Genomic DNA, 12276 nt, shown 5'->3' on the forward strand with positions numbered 1-12276 from the left:
CTCTTCGGAGGTTATCGCGCCTTACATTTATTTTTTTTTTTTTTAATTTAAAGGATTTGCAAGCTGTAATTTGGCAGTCGTTGAAGATATAATGATGAAATTTGGTAGGCACGTTACCCCTATTTTTATATGTGTGCTAAATAAAAATTTGCGAAATCGGATGACGAACACGACCACTTTAACAAAAAATTTTTTTAAAGTCAAATTTTAACAAAAAATTTAATATCTTCACAGTATAAAAGTAAATAATATCAACATTCGACTCCAGTAATGATATTGTACAAGAAAATTCAAAGATAAAACAAAATTTCAAAATGGGCGTAACTCTGCCCATTTTCATTTAATTCGTCTAGAATACTTTTAATGCGATAATTCGCACAAAAATTTACCAATCCTTGTGAAATTTGGTAGGGACATAGATTCTATGACCGTAACAATTTCCTGTGAAAATGGGAAAAATCGGTTAAAGCCACGCCCAGTTTTTATACACAGTCGGCTGTCAGTCCTTCCGCTCGGCCGTTAACACGATAACTTGAGCAACAATAGATATATCTTTACTAAACTTAGTTCACGTACTTATCTGAACTCACTTTATCTTGGTATAAAAAATGGCCGAAATCCGACTATGACCACGCCCACTTTTTGGGTATCGAAAATTACGAAAAATAAAAAAAAATTCCATAATTCTATACCAAATACGGAAAAAGGGACGAAACATGGTAATTCGTTTGGTTTATTGACGCACAATATAACTTTAGAAAAAACTTTGTAAAACGGGTGTGACACTACCATATTAAGTAGAAGAAAATGAAAAAGTTCTGCAGACCAAAATCAAAAGCCCTTGGAATCTTGGCAGGAATACTCTTCGTGGTATTATATATATAAATAAATTATCGGTACCTGACAGATGATGTTCTGCATCACCCTGGTCCATATTTTGGTCGAAATCTCGAAAACGCTTTCACATATACAACTAAGAGCCACTCCCTTTTAATGAGGGTTATACCTTTAATTTGAAACCCATATTGTACAAACACATTATAGAGTCACCCCTGGTCCACCTTTATGGCGATATCCCGAAATGGCGTCCACCTATAGAACTATGGCCCACTCCCTTGTAAAATACTCTTTAATACCTACCATTTGATACCCATGTCATACAAACACATTCCAGGGTTACCCTAGGTTAATTTTCCTACATGGTGATTTTCCCTTATTTTGTCTCCAAAGCTCTCAGCTGAGTATGTAATGTTCCTTTACACCCGAACTTAGCCTTTCTTACTTGCTTAAAGTATTTTTAGATCCTTGATATTCACACGGAAGGCGTCCTGATGCCCATACCTCGGCGCGAGTCCCTTGAAATCAATGTTTGTTAATACCGCAGTGTAGATAGAAGTAATTTCATTCTGTATTACATCAACAACATATGACCGGTCTTAAGTCTCATAAGTTCTATCTTCTCATGAAGAGACAAAAGCAGTGAGCCTTTGGGAGTACATCAGCGAAGGCAGCTACAGATTTGCAACAATAAAGGAATTCATTTATTAAGTAGCTATTATTAACGCCGAAAATAGGGTGCCCCAACAACTGTGGAAACGCCAATAAGAGAAAAACTATCTCTCATTTCTTTTTTCCAAACGCCAATTAAAGAAAAAAATTACTTTGAGTCCTGCCATCAACAAAAAACATAACTTTGACATATAATAATAAACAAACCACGTATTGTGTAAGAAATAAAATATACAAGGAAGGCAATTGAGATAAGTCTACTACAATAAAGCCATTACGTGGCTAAACTCATTTGTAGCACTTCAATCATCGTAGGAGTGTGGGTTAGAGTCCTACTTTCAGGAGCAAAAGGCTTGAAAAGATTTACAAAGTATAATCAAAACAGTTGTCGCTTTTCCATCCTGATGTCACGGTTTTTAATTTTTTCGAACCAGCGGTGAATCGCGCGGAATATGCACACCCCATGTCTCGCACAACTTTCAGATCTTGGCCCTCAAGTCCTGAAGCGTGGAATGTTTGATTTATGCCTACTCTGAATTTTATGGAATAGTTTGGTCCAAATTATATACAATAAATGTCTGCCTCTACCTCCCTTTCTGTAGGTTCTACTTTAGTTGACACTGCCCGGGTATTGAACGCCAAGTATCCATTTCACCCTGTATCATGTAATCCCCCAAACACCTATCAGATATTTTGGTTACCGTAAAAGGTAGCTTTAGTGCTTCGAGTATGCTGTCCAACATACTGAGCTTAAAGCGCTTTTGCTGCCCAATTTGATTAGTAGAAAACTCGTCTTCACTCTATCTCGGTTTTCTTGTTTGTGTCTATCGCTTCTGCAATGTCATTTATTATGGATTGTTGTCTTCGTCAAGCATACTCCGGAGACATTGATGGAGAAGACACTCCAATAGTTTTACCATTTCTTTGGGAATTCACCGTCAGTGAAAACGGTACAATATAGAGATGTGGTCCTCTTTGAAGTTTTTTCATTTGTCTGAGAAGATTCTAGCTTGAGCACATTTGTTGTATTTGTGCAACAAAATCTCTGGGCAGTTTAACTGGTTGACTTCGCGGATATTCTATTAGGATCTGAAGACTGTTTAACTTCTTTGCAAAGCACTTTTCAGAACATGCATTTTTTTTACCTGATGTTGGCATCAATATTTTTCTTCGCACGCTTGTGGGTTGTGGTCTCTTCAAAAGCCTCAAAGTTTTCCGCTCATTCGTAGTGCTTATGGGGAAGAAGACTTACCTAGAGCAGGGGACCGGTTACCTTGTTTAGAGAATGGTCGAAGAGGTCAGGAGCAAAATGTATGGCACATTTTTAAGTTGAGTGATCACTGCAGGGTCTTACAAGCGGGAGTTGCTGCGATTAAGGATGCGGTGGATGAAATGTTATCCGGAGTTACTACGGATAGGGAATTTAACATTCTCTGATAGCCAAGCGGCTACTAAGGCCTTGAGTTCAACTACAGTGCGAACGAATGTAGCCTGGGAGTGCCTGACCTCGCTTGCGATTGCATCGAACTAATTATACTCAGTTGAGCAGAGCTCACAGAGTATATTAAGTTTGATTGGATAACGGTTGGTTGTACATATATAAAGGAATCGAGATAGATATAGACTTCCATATATCAAAATAATCAGGATCGGAAAAAAATTTGATTGAGCCATGTCCGTCCGTCCGTCCGTCCGTCCGTCCGTTAACACGATAACTTGAGTAAATTTTGAGGTAACTTGATGAAATTTGGTACGTAGGTTCCTAAGCACTCATCTCAGATCGCTATTTAAAATGAACGATATCGGACTATAACCACGCCCACTTTTTCGATATCGAAAATTTCGTAAAACCGAAAAAGTGCGATAATTCATTACCAAAGGCAGATAAAGCGACGAAACTTGGTAGATGAGTTGAATTTATGACGCAGAATAGAAAATTAGTAAAATTTTGGACAACGGGCGTGGCACCGCCCACTTTTAAAAGAGGTAATTTATAATTTTTGCAAGCTGTAATTTGTCAGTCGTTGAAGATATCATGATGAAATTTGGCAGGGACGTTACTCCTATTACTATTGGTACGCCTAATAAAAATTAGCAAAATCGGAGAAGGACCACGCCCACTTTTAAAAAAAATTTTTTTTTAAAGTAAAATTTTAACAAAAAATTTAATATCTTTACAGTATATAAGTAAATTTTGTCACCATTCAACTCCAGTAATGACATGGTGCAACAAAATACAAAAATAAAAGAAAATTTCAAAATGGGCGTGGCTCCGCCCTTTTTCATTTAATTTGTCTAGGATACTTTTAACGCCATAAGTCGAACAAAAATTAACCAATCCTTTCGAAATTTGGTAGGGGCATAGATTTTATGATGTTAACTATTTTCTGTGAAAACGGGCGAAATAGGTTGATGCCACGCCCAGTTTTTATACACAGTCGTCCGTCTGTCCTTCCGCATGGCCGTTAACACGATAACTTGAGTAAATTTTCAGGTAACATGATGAAATTTGGTGCGTAGATTCCTGAGCGCTCATCTCAGATCACTATTTAAAATGAACAATATCGGACTATAACCACGCCCTCTTTTTCGATATCAAAAATTTCGTAAAACCGAAAAAGTGCGATAATTCATTACCAAAGACAGATAAAGCGACGAAACTTGGTAGATGAGTTGAATTTATGACGCAGAATGGAAAATTAGTAAAATTTTGGACAATGGGCGTGGCACCGCCCACTTTTAAAAGAAGGTAATTTATAACTTTTGCAACCTGTAATTTGTCAGTCGTTGAGGATATCATGATGAAATTTGGCAGGGACATTACTCCTATTACTATATGTACGCCTAATAAAAATTAGCAAAATCGGAGAAGGACCACGCCCACTAAAAAAAAAATTTTTTTTAAAGTAAAATTTTAACAAAAAATTTAATATCTTTACAGTATATAAGTAAATTATGTCAACATTCAACTCCAGTAATGACACGGTGCAACAAAATACAAAAATAAAAGAAAACTTCAAAATGGGCGTGGCTCCGCCCTTTTTCATTTAATTTGTCTAGGATACTTTTAACGCCATAAGTCGAACAAAAATTAACCAATCCTTTTGAAATTTGGTAGGGGCATAGATTTTATGATGCTAACTATTTTCTGTGAAAACCGTCGAAATCGGTTTATGCCACGCCCAGTTTTTATACACAGTCGTTCGTCTGTCCTTCCGCATGACCTTTAACACGATAACTTGAGCAAAAATCGACATATCTTTAATGAACTTGGTTCACGTACTTAATTGAACTCAGTTTATTTTAGTATGAAAAATGAACGAAATCCGATAATGACCAAGCCCACTTTTTCGATATCGAAAATTACTAAAAATGAAAAAAATGCCATAATTCTATACCAAATACGAAAAAAGGGATGAAACATGGTAATTGGATTGGTTTATTGACGCGAAATATAACTTTAGAAAAAACTTTGTAAAATGGTTGTGACACCTACCATATTAAGTAGAAGAAAATGAAAAAGTTCTGCAGGGCGAAATAAAAACCCATGAAATCTTGGCAGGTATTACACATCTAAATAAATTAGCGGTATCCAACCGATGATGTTCTGGGTCACCCTGGTCCACATTTTGGTCGAAATCTGGAAAACTCTCATTAATACCTTTATTTTGATACCCATATTATACAAACGCATTCCAGGGTCACCCCTGGTCCACCTTTATGGCGATATCTCGAAACGGCGTCCACCTATGGAACTAAGGATTACTCCCTTTTAAAATACTCATTAACACCTTTCATTTGATACTCATATTGTACAAACAAATTCTAGGGTCACCCCTAATATAATTTACTTATATACTTATTTTTTGTTAAAATTTTACTTAAAAAAAAAAATTTTTTTTTAAGTGGGCGTGGTCCTTCTACGATTTTGCTAATTTTTATTAAGCGTACATATGGTAATAGGAGTAACGCTCCTGCCAAATTTCATCATAATATCTTCAACGACTTCCGTATTACAGCTTGCAAAACTTTTAAATTACCTTCTTTTAAAAGTGGGCGGTGTCACGCCCATTGTCCAAAATTTTACTAATTTTCTATTCTCCGTCATAAGTTCAACTCACCTACCAATTTCCATCGCTTTATCTGTTTTTGGTAATGAATTATCGCACTTTTTCGGTTTTTCGAAATGTTCGATATTGAAAAAGTGGGCGTGGTTATAGTCCGATATTGTTCATTTTAAATAGTGATCTAAGATAAGTACTCAGGAACCTGCATACCAAATTTCATCAAGATAACTCACAATTTACTCAAGTTATCGTGTTAACGGACGGACGGGCGGACGGACATGGCTCAATCAAATTTTTTTTCGATCCTGATGATTTTGATATATGGAAGTCTATATCTATCTCGATTCCTTTATACCTGTACAACCAACCGTTATCCGATCAAACTGTGAGCTCTGCTCAACTGAGTTTGATAATTGGTAGATTTGCTATCACAAACAATGCCTTCAATACATTCACAAATAATTTGTATGTGCTTTTGACAAACAAACACTTTGAACATGACGACGAAACGCTCGATTCTCGCCTGGTTAACAATCTGTCATTGTTATAAATTTGTTATATAATAAATAGTTTGTTGTCACAAAATATCAAACTTTAATACTTCACAAGTGCACACTGTATACACGAAAATTGTACATCCAACTCATGTACTCACTCAAAAAGAATATTTTTTACAAATATTTAACTCACATACACTGCTAAAAACTTTAAAAATAGTGCAAATTATTTATTGATTTAAACTAGAGCTTACGATTCCTTCTCGAACACAAGCGAGATTTAAAAGACCACAGAAATAGAGAACTCGACCTCTCACGGGATTCTCGTGCCTTGTAGTACTCGTAAATCTCGCGAGCTTCTCGACATTCTTACTTAATTGCTGTATGGACAGTATTTATACACTTGGCTTTTTTTACTTGTGACTTTTTTGTTGATTATATGCTTCAATGACATTTAACTCAAAACATATTTATTATACATATAATTTTGTTCACAATATTTTATTTTTCAACGAGACATCAAGAACAGGGCTTCTCGCGAGATTCTCGAATCTCAAATTACTCGTAAGGCTCGCGAGATTCTCGAACCTCGAATTACTCGTAATACTCGCAATCGCGACTGTCAATTCAGTCGCTGCATTGGCAATATTCTATACATTTCGGGGTTTTTTACTTTTGGTTTTGTGGACATTTTGGCTTGGGCTCTAGAAGAAATCGAAAGCTCTATATAAAACAGCCAATGAATCTATTAAGTTGAATGTTGAGAAGCTCGCGAGCTTTACGAGTAATTCGAGATTCGAGAATCTCGCTAGCCTTACGAGTAATTCGAGATTCGAGAATCTCGCGAGAAGGCGAGACTCGCGAGAAATTTCTTCTCGAACATGTTTGAGAAATCGTAAGCACTAATTTAAACATAAAAAAATGAACACGTTAAGGCTTTTTTAATGCGCTTATATTAATTATTATATTAATTTATTTATAGTTACCCTTTCTTACCAAATAACTCTTTTCAGTCAAATAAAACAAAAAATATATTACGTATACGCACCGGTGTCCCCCTTTTCAGGTGGTATGGATATGCATAAGCACTTTGTTCACGATATGTCACTGGCCGAGGATTATTTTAGGTGGATTTAATATCCTTCCCCCTTGACTTTCTCCCCCTTCGACTAGGTTAGGTCACCCTGCGCAGATTTCCACAGCAAGGCCCTTCTGGTTTCTTCAAACTCTGTCAAATCTAGTCCAAAGGTTTTATGTTATACTTATTTCATTAAACGACCTCCGCAGATATTTTAATAATAACGAATGTAACCAGAAAATTGTTTGCCTCGATTTATCCGCAAATTCCATACAAGTAAAAATCTTTACCAAAAAGCTGCAATAAACTGAAAAAACTTCCTCCAGATAAAAAATATGGCCAGAGCACTCATAATGGTTATAAATTTTCTACGTCAGCAAGCTGTACATACTGGTATGACTCGGGGGTTTACACCTCCAAGGGCTATAATAACCACATTTAATTTGCAAGCATAATTCAAAATTATTCTCTTTCGAGCAGCTCTTCACAGGGGAACAGCTTCATAACCACTTGCCCCGGGAAGATATTGAAAGAAAGCCCATGCCAGGAGATTGAATCTGCTGCATTTGTGAAGTGGATATTTGAAACGGTTTGTCTCTTGCGAAGATTTTTCAAGAAATCTACGAAACCACGAAATAGTCTGCGAGAATAGCGGAAATTCTTCGTCTACGTGTAGCGATAAGAAACCTCCGAAGGATTTTGGGGAGTTTTATCGGTGTTTATAGCTATTTGCCTGCAGCAGATCCAATATTTTGCGGAAAATGGCACCATTGAGATACTAGCCGCATCATCTCGGGAACAATTTGTTATGACCGCGTTGAACCTTGTAGGCCATCCAACATCGTTTTGCGTGCAACTTTGTGTCGCTACAGCCTCACCTGCTAGGCAAACAGGATTCGCTGTGGGCAGATGAGGTTAACAGTTGGGTTGAATAAGCTATAAATTTCCTTGGCAACCTCTCAAAATGGTTGCGCTACACAACCCCTATAATCCCTTACACAACGTCTTCGATCTCCAACACTACGCTTTAAATTCCGTCAGGGTGTACTTTAGTAATAGTGAAACTGCTTACAGAAACGCACTTTCTAGGCTATTTCTGCAGCCAAATGGAAAAACAGGATATTAAAGAGTATAAACTACCATTCTACTCTACAAAACCAAAAAAACTGCTCGCTTCTGATACACTGGCTATAATTTATGTGTAATTTAGACCTGTATTCGACTAAAGCATGTTCGCCTAGACTTGAGTATAGTATTTATTTCAGGAAACACAGAGCTTCTAAAATTAGCCTTTCGTTGTTTGTTTTATAAACTTTGAAAATACCACTGGACGTTCAATGTAGATTTAGTACCTCAAAAATCAAAAATGCATGTCTCAATGACCCCTCAACAGAGACTGAGCGGCATGAAGTGGTCCGCAAGGTGGAGTAGTACCCTTGAGAACAAATAGCAACCCTTCTATGCTGTTGGTATTGCAAATCTGCGATCCAGAGTTAATATGAGCTCACAGCACATTCGTGAAAAGAGACTCTGCAGGTCCGTCTCCATTCATCATAGATAGCGTCTTTTGCCAACTCAACAGAAGCGGTATGAAGAATTTCGCGGATGACGTAGTAATGTAGGTATCTGATATGTGCCCTAAAGCGATCTGCTGGATCATGCAGGTATCACTGACGAAGCTGGAAAATGGAACTAGTACTTTTTCCACTGGGGCAAAACTGCCAAAGCTTTAACCTATCTTCACTTAAAGGTCATTATTATATATAAGTAGGTCTTTCTGATCATGCTGAATACTTAAGAGCTACTCTGAAATAAAACTGGACTAGAAGTTAAACAGGAAAATCGAGGTTTGAGGCCAGCACTTACGACGTGGATATAAAAGGCCGTTTTTCTATCAATCCTAACATATTGTTACGAATATTAGCAAAACTAAGGGGTGCTGCTATCTCTAAGCCGATGCATCAATATATCAATCATTATGTATCTACATAAACGAAACAATAACTACATAGTAAATAATTAATAATTAAAAAATTGTGCAATTGTAGTTACAGCTGAGAAATTTGAGAGCTGCTCGACTAGTAGATTCTGGAAGCGCCTAGAAGATGCGAAGGTTGAAATCAAAGAGTATAAAAGGCGACAATTGTAGAGGCGCTGGAATTCAGTTTGATTTGAGTTTTCGATTGAGACGCTATCTAGCGAGCAATAGCAGTACTATTTTGAAAGTCAGTTTCCTTTAAGCTATCAGTTTGGTTACTAAGCCAGCTAGTTGAAAAGTATAAGTGTTATTGTGAAGTACTTTAATAGAGGCCATTTTTCCATTATTCAATATTGGAGTTATTTATTCAACAGTTTAGTGATACCAACTTAGCAAAAGGGCAAATAAGAGGATTTGCAGGAAATCCGTTACAATATGAAGCAATGCTTTGGTGGAAACCAGTCGAGACGAAGTACATATAAACAACACTACGGAAAGTTAAACGAATTGTCTATGTGGCGATCACCGGGACGATAAGGGCATGCCCCTCAGAGGCTTCATACGTGATATGCGATGTCCCATCAATCGATCTCTTAATCAAAGATACAACAACACAAACAAACTTGCATCTACAGGCACCGCCGAATCATACTCATTGTATATGACAACTATGTTACAAGAAAAATGGTTTATATGTGCCGTGTGACACTCTCCAATGCAAACTGTATGAGCTTAGGTCCTAGAAAGAAGGATAGAAACGACAGAGAGTGCACTCAGAGAGTCAACATCTGATTTTTACCGGCCGATCCTCAATGACTAGTGAAGTGGAGTCTTTGCAGCGCCGCCGCCGGTCTACATCGATGCGTCCTCGGGACACAGAGAGTGTTTTAGTATGAGATTCTTGCTATCCAGGAGGCATGTACATATAGTATAACTGGATAAAAATAGTCTTGGAAACAGAACGGTCATCTACCTTTAGGGAGGTGGCTAATGCATCTTGGAGGTGTTTAGTTCGCGGCTTTTCTTAACACTCAAAGCAACGAGATGGTCGCGGGAGCAAAAGAGGTTCTTTAATCTGTAGGACTTATGAGGGGTTCGCAGATCTCAACACTTGCTCGGCGGGGCTAACAGTAGGTGAAAACCTTTGCAGTACTGTAGATATTGTACAATGATGTGGCCATCATATCATAAAAAATTAACTTTAGTAGTCCTTAAGGAAAAAGAAAATACATATTCAGATTAGTTTCGAAACTCGTCCTTTTTCCAACTTCTTCCAAGTATGGTAGGTCTTCGTATCTGCTAAGCAAAAATAAAAATACTCAAAGGAATGGATTAAGTAGAACGGGAGCATCATGGGGGTTTTGAACATTCGCTCAATTTTCTTATAATATATTGCATAGGTTAAATCTCGAGCTGTGGTGTCAAAAATACGCTTTAGCGCTATTTCGATTTCAAGGAAACTCGTCGCACCAACCATAGAAACCACCCGATTATCCGGCAAAAAGTTTGCATTTTCTGGTTTGTTTTTGAAACCAATTCATCATGTCCTTAGTTATATTAAAAGCCAGTCAGTGATATCCACAGGCAGGCGTCGGAGCTCTATGCCGGGAATTGTCTGGCAAATCCAGTACTTAAAGAAAAATACACAGAACTAGCAGAGGATGAACGCACTCTCCCTAGGGAAACGCGCGTCACTCTAGCTCAACTTCCATCTGGTTACTATAACAAATTAAACTCTTACCTATCAAGAATCAAACCCGACATACATCATGTATGTCCTGCTTGCAATGTGTCCCCACATGACACCAACCATCTCTTCAATTGTATTGCGGAACCAATGCCACTAACACCCGTCTCATTATGGTCCGCCCTTGTAGAAAGAGCAAGTTTCCTTGGACTCCCGTTAGAGGACATTGATGACAGTTTGTGATTGGTCGCACATATTGGATGGGGCAATGCACTGCTACAACAACAACAACAACAACAACAACGGAAACTACCTGAAAATATGGGTACCTTAACATGTTTTTTTTTTCATTATTTGGCATAAGAATTACATACATACGAACATACAAGTGAAGCCAATATAGGCATATAGAAAAACGCAGTTTGTAACCTACAACACAAAATTCAAATTTGTACCCAAATTTTTAACAGTGTACATTGTATATTTACTCGCAATCGCAACGTATTTTAAATTCTGACGAAAGCAAAAATTTTACTCATACACCCCAGTGCATGCCAAGATCGCCGCGGGGATTTCCTGTGCGCTTCCTTGTGTGCGCGGGTGTGAAAAAAAGTTATCGCTAAGAAATTTTTGATGAAGCTGAGCTTTTTACACGCATTTATTTGCCAAACTTATTTCTTCACATAAATTGCTTTATAAAAAATTTTGTATTTGTGTCGATTTTTATACTCAGCTGTACTTGTGCAAGGTATTATAACTTTGATTTGATAACACTTGGCTGAACAGATATAAAAGAATCGAGATAGATATAGACTTCCATATATCAAAATCATCAGTATCGAAAATAAAATTGAATTGAATCATGTTCGTCCGTCTGTCCATCCGATAACACGATAACTTGAGAAAATATTGAGGTATCTTCACTAAATTCGGTCTAGGGGCTAATCTGGCCACCGAATAGTGTGGTATTGAAAATGAGCGAAATCCGACGATAACCATGCCCCCTTTTTCCAAAAAAAATTTGGAATATGGTCGTTTAGAAGTAGAATATTTGGAAGCACGCCGTAAACCAGAAGCCGTTTACAGATATTACCTTGAAATTTAGCAGAGGAGCTATACTTACTAAATTTTTTAGACTGAGTGAAGATAATCAAAATTGGTTAAAGAACACGCCCACTTTTCCTAAAGATATAAAATTAACAAAGTTTGCTATAACTCTATGATATTTAACAGCAATTGACTAATATTCTACTTTAGTAGTGGTACGGTTAAACTAAGAACAAAACTTCAACAAATTTTGAAAATGGGCAGTCGAACAAATACCACCCAAACCGAACGAAATATGGCATACACATTTCTTTCATAGCTTCAACTCTTAAACTCCGGTCAAGTTCATTAGCGGCTACTTTGTATACTTTTTACTTCTTTTGACCGAAAATGAGTTCAGAATAGAACCATAC

This window comes from Eurosta solidaginis, chromosome 5, assembly GCF_040869045.1.
Source record: "Eurosta solidaginis isolate ZX-2024a chromosome 5, ASM4086904v1, whole genome shotgun sequence".
NCBI classification, from domain to species: Eukaryota; Metazoa; Arthropoda; class Insecta; order Diptera; family Tephritidae; genus Eurosta; species Eurosta solidaginis.